The sequence below is a fragment of the Dendrobates tinctorius genome, unplaced genomic scaffold (genome assembly GCF_039654945.1).
Source record: "Dendrobates tinctorius isolate UK_male_01 unplaced genomic scaffold, ASM3965494v1 ptg000209l, whole genome shotgun sequence".
Taxonomy (NCBI): Eukaryota; Metazoa; Chordata; class Amphibia; order Anura; family Dendrobatidae; genus Dendrobates; species Dendrobates tinctorius.
The window spans coordinates 349352-355180 of record NW_027361876.1 but is presented as its reverse complement, the minus strand read 5'-3'; positions in this window follow the sequence as shown (position 1 = coordinate 355180).

The following is a 5829-nucleotide window of genomic DNA, read 5'->3' as shown; positions in this document are numbered from 1 at the left end:
AGTTCTATATCCTTTTTTGCTGGCTATATATAACATCTTACATAACCCTCATGAAGCTAGTAACTCTGGATGTCAGATTTTTTTTCTGCGAATTGTGAACACCCTGTCAGTTGTCTTACGATAAGAAAACACTTCAAGGATATATTCTATATTTCACCAGGAATGTTTAAAAAGGTTTGCGGTTATTTGACATACTGTACAGCAAATGCATACACATTGCTTGTACATTACTTCCTCAACAAATGACTGTGAAATAAATATAGTAAAAAGAAGAGATCATTGTCCTCTCTTTCTTCATTTCTTTGAGCATTGTCTTCATTGAACTGTCACAGACATGAGCTTCATTAACGATCTCTGCTGTTGCACAACCTGTCACTTCCTGACAAAAAGAGGGAAAACCTAGATTTAGCTAAAAAGCTATTGACCTTTTATAACCTGTATAAATGTCAAGTTGTCCACCTGAGCAACAAATTTAACTTTGGTTACTGTGACATACCAGATAGCTTACATGGGTTTTTCACATTCAATAAGAAATGCTTTGGATAATTTTGTGTTTAATAGTCTACAATTATAGTTACATAGCTTAAGGCTGTGTGCACATGTGCGGATTATAAGCGTTTTTGCCGCGTTTTTTTCGCCGCGAAAACGCTTACAATCCGCAACCCATTGTATACAATTGCACTCCGCACATGCTGTGCTAATGCTGCGTATTTTTCCGCGGCGTAATCGCATTGCGGAAAAATACGCAGCATGCTCATTGTTTTTGCAGAATCGCGGGGATTCCGCACACATAGGAATGCATTGTTCCGCTAACTTTCCGCATGTGGCTATGCCGACCATGCGCAAAGTAAGCAGAAGATGTGCGGATGGTACCCAGGGTCTGGAGGAGAGGAGATTCTCCTCCAGGCTCAGGGTACCATATCCCTGTTAAAAAAAAAGAATTAAAATAAAAAAATCGGGTTATACTCACCTTCCTGCGTCCCCCGCAGTGTTCCCAGGCCTCAGCTTTGCTCCTGGCAAGTCCCATTCCCAGCAATGCCTTGCAACAATGACCTGTGATGATGTAGCAGTCTCGCGTGATGCTACGTTATCTAGGGTCATTGTCGCAAGGCATCACTGGGAACGGGACTTGCCGGGATCATCTCGAGGATCGGGAAGGGGAAGGCTGCGGGGGCTGCCGGAAGGTGAGAATATCACGATTTTGTATTTTTTTTATTATTTTTTACATTCTATCTTTCACTATTGATGCCGCATAGGCAGCCTCAATAGTAAAAAGTTGGTCACACTTGTCAAACACTATTTTTGACGTGTGTAATCAACCTGTCAATCAGTTTTCCAAGCGATGCTACAGATCGCTTGGAAAACGCTAGCATTCTGCAAGCTAACTACGCTTGCAAAATGGTAATTTTTCGTGGGAATTCCGCATGCAAATTTCCGCGTATTTCCTGCACATTGCCTTAATGTTGAAAGTAGACTTAAGTCTATAGTTTTCAACATATAACCTAGGTTGCTGATCCAGAGGAAGGCAAAAACCCCATAAGGTAGATGCTAATTGCCCCATATTAGGAGAAAATTCCTTACTGACTCTACATATAGCAATCAGACTGGTTCCGTGGATCAACGTCCTATCATAGAATCTGGTGGTCATAGCCTGTAATATTACATTTTACACAAAAGTCATCCAGACCTACTTGCACTTTCATGTTGAATCAACCATTAAATCATGTGGCAGAGATTTTCATAAGCTCTCTGCCCTTACAATAAAAAATCACCATCTGGAGTTGTCCACATAAAAAATAATGATTTTTTTAAAAGAATGAGTTGTACATTGTATCTCAGTTTGGATCAGGTTCAAGAACGTTATGCGAACTCGAAACAGAACCCGGACACCATTCGCAGTCACAGGCGTCAGCTGATGAGAGTACTACTCTCATCATCATATTCCTGCTCTCGCTGATAGCAGCATGAGCAGGTGTACGATGATGAGTATTCATCAAAAAACACTTGTGCAATAAATAAGTAGGCATGGGGTCCCCTCTATTTTTGACAACAAGCACAGGCAAAACCGACAGCTGTAGGCTGCATCCCTCAGCTGTTAGTGTTATCTTGGCTGGTTATCAAAAATAGAAGGATCCCCATGCTTTTTTAAAATTAATTTACTTATTTAAACAAATAATTTAAAAAAACGATGTGAGGTCAGGTCGGTGTTTTCTGGTATGGGAAGGGGTCAGGGATATCATAAAACTCCACACGCTTGCACCCATTTATTTTCAAAATTTACAAATAAAAAAACGCCATATTCCTTATCTATCTTCTTATCGTACAGCTGAAGAATATGGTATTTTTTATTTTGAAATTTTGAACATAAATGAGTAAAAGAGGGTGTGGAGTTTTATCTCAAAAAAGGACTTTATCTTGGCTGTGTCTTCTTTATTACCATCCGACTATGAGGTTAGTAACAGTGGCATCTTATAGATGCCTCTTCATTACTAACCTATGGGCTTGATGTCACTTGACATTACAAAGCCGACATCAACCCCACAAATATTACCCCACATGCCACCACACCAGAGAAAGTGTGAAGATCAATGCTAAGTACCAGAATTGGCGCAACTAATGGATAAGCCATTTCTGGGGCATCTGAGAGCTGATGTTTTTAGTCTGGAAGGGGGCCAATATCCATGGCCCTTTCCTAGGCTAAATATCATCCCACAGTTGTCTGTTTTGACCTTGTTGATTATTGAATATAGGGCATGGAATTTTGGAGGGGCTCCCCTATAATAATCAGTAAAGACTAAGCAAACAACTTAGAGCTAATATTAATAGCCTGTGAACAGCTCTTCTCAGTGTGTTCCAACTGGTGCAGAGAGCTGTCGCATCACTGATATGACAGCTCTCCAAACCATATGGATTGTTATGGAACATGACTGTAATATATATACTCAGGCAAGGAGTTTTTCCCGACCCGGACTTAAATAACAGGACTGACAGGAAGTTCAAGGACAGGGCGAAGTACCAGACAGACACCTTCTTGGACGAAGGCAAAACAGGCTCCATAGAACATCCGGAAACCTTACAATGACCATTAATGGATAATCGTCGGACAGGTGAGGAATATGGTGTTTTATAATTTTTTAAATTACAGTAATAAATGGGAAAAAGAGGGTTGGGAGTTATAGTTTCAAATAAAGGAGTCTGTGTGGTTATTTCAAATAAAGGACTTTTTTCTGGCTGTGTTTTTATTTCAATATGACTCTGGGGTTATTAATGGGAGTGTCTTATAGATGCCTCTCTATTACTAACCCCTGGGATTGATGCAAGCTGCCATAAATCGGCTGTCATCAACTTCAATACTATAACTGCACTTGTCACCACACCAGGACAAGAGGGAAAAACCAAGCAAAGCGCCATTGGTGCATCTATTAGAGGCGCCTTTCCTGTGGCAGCTGTGGGCTACTAATTGTAGGCTGGGGAGGGCCAATATCCATGGTCCCTTCCCAGTCTGATGCCAGCCCCCAACTGTCTGCTTTAGCTTGGCTGGTTTTAAAAAATGTTGGGATTCTATGCCTTTCTTAATTATTTATTTAAATAATTTAAAAATATGGCATGGGGTCCCATCTATTTTTGATAACCAGCTAATACAAAAGCTGACAGAAGAGGGCTGCAGCACGCAGCTCTCAGATTTACCTGAGCTGGTTAACCAAAATAGAGGGGAACCCACGCCATTTTTTTAAAATCTTCTTATTGCACAGGCCCCGGCTTATGAATACTCTCATCAGCCTTGCCTACTCTTGTTATTATCAGTGAGAGTAGGTGTACGCTGATGAATAGTTTTCTCATGCCTCCCCAATGCTGCTGCCTTAGGGTCTCAGGTGCCCGAAGAGTTTCTCTTGAAAAAATTATTGTTCAAATCAGGCAACCACGACTGAAAACTTCAGCTAGGAATAAAGGATTTGTACTCTGTTTCTATTTTATTGTTTGTTGGAACTGGGGCAGTGATTAAGATGGAACCCAGTATAATACAAAGAAAAGAAACTGGAGGCACACTCAGTAATCCAATCTCAAACCGCCTCAACTTGTTCTGCCCCTCACCATTACTACAGCAGTACTTAGGCCTATGAACGTAAACATTGCACAGTACACACATGATTTTGTCTACAACATTACCATGGGGCACAGTAACCTCACAGAAGCAGATTAAAAATTTTACCCCAAGACAATAGCGTACAGCACCCCCACAGGCAGGGTTGCAGGGTACACATAGAGACTTTTTAGCATAGTACTCTCAGATATTTGTACAGAGTACATAGAGGGTTTTTGGCATAGTACTCTCAGGCTGGATTCACATTGCACTAGGGCAGTTCGTCTAACGGACAAGTTTTCAAGTAGTCAAAGCGCAATGTAACGGACATTGTAATGCAACCATAGACTTTCATTAGTGTAACACATCGTAACGCATGTCAAAAGTGGCATGCGTTTGCAATATTCTGTTTTTTTGTAACACACCTTCCAACGCAGCCTGCAGCGTTTCCAGGTCCAGTACAGCGAACGCAGGGGTAAAGGAAGCATTATTTCTGCCATTGAAGTCTATTGTAAACGCAACCAGATGGGTTTTCCATGTGAACACATGAAAGTGGGCAGCATCCAATCCGGGTGAAAAAAATTCCAAAAATTATTTTTTCTGCCATCAGTACATCAGTATAACTTTTGGACCATAACATGGTCTTTTTCAAGCACTTGCTATGGTCGAAACGTTGTACTGATGTACTGATGGCAGAATAAAGAATCTTTGGAATTTTTTTCACCCAGATTGGATGCTGCCCGCTTTCTTGTGTTTGCTTAAGCTGTTTTGCCAATTGGGTCCTTGGACTTTGGAGCGTGCATCCTACTGAGAAATCTGTGCGCTGTCGGCTGTATCTACATGGTTTTCCATGTGGTCATGTGACAGGAAATAAGATTTCAGCCATTTTGGAGCATGCTGTCTGCAGACACAGTCTTCAGAACGCCAGCTGCACAGTGTGTCTAGTGTGTGAGCAACCTGAGGCAATGTAAGTACAATTATAAATGTATATATACATCCTTTGAGTGTGTAGTGGCCATCCGATGTATGTGCACTAAATGTATGGTTTTGTATGTACACAGATGTCAGATAGTGAGGGATGAAACTGCAGCAGCGTGTCTGCCGTCTTCTCATCAGAATCGGTAAAGTCATGCCATTTATAAAAAGCCCTAAAAAATGTTGTGTGGCACTCTAGTGTATTGGGGCGGAATGTGTAATGTTTTTACTGCAAATTATAGGAATCTTCAGATCCGAAACCGACCAGGCCACCCCCAAAAAAACAGTCTAAAGCGGCCAAAAAGGTACATGCCAGAAAATATGTGCTTTTTTCAACATAAATTGCAACATGAATCTTAAAACTCAGGTTTTTTTTCTAAATTGTAGGATATTTCAAAAGAAAAAAAAACAGCCTCGCCGTGTTTCATCACCTCACTTTGAAGTTGTTAATATCACACAAAGTATACATTTTATTTATTCGGAAAAAATTCACTTCATGAATCCAATATCTCCTTTGGGAAATACGCCTTCTTGGACGACGTCACAACTGCATCAAGTGAAATCTAACAAGCTGAGACACAAACATCTTGCTTGCAGCAGTTCATTCAATGCTTCCAAAATGGAGAATGTGTGTTCACCCACACCCGATGGTGACAAAAGGCAAAAAAATAAAAATGAACAACTTTAGTGACAGTGCCTGAAGGCAGACAAACGGATGCTTCAGGAAAGGACACCAAAATGACCTAACGCAGTCGCAAGCGTTAACGCGAGGG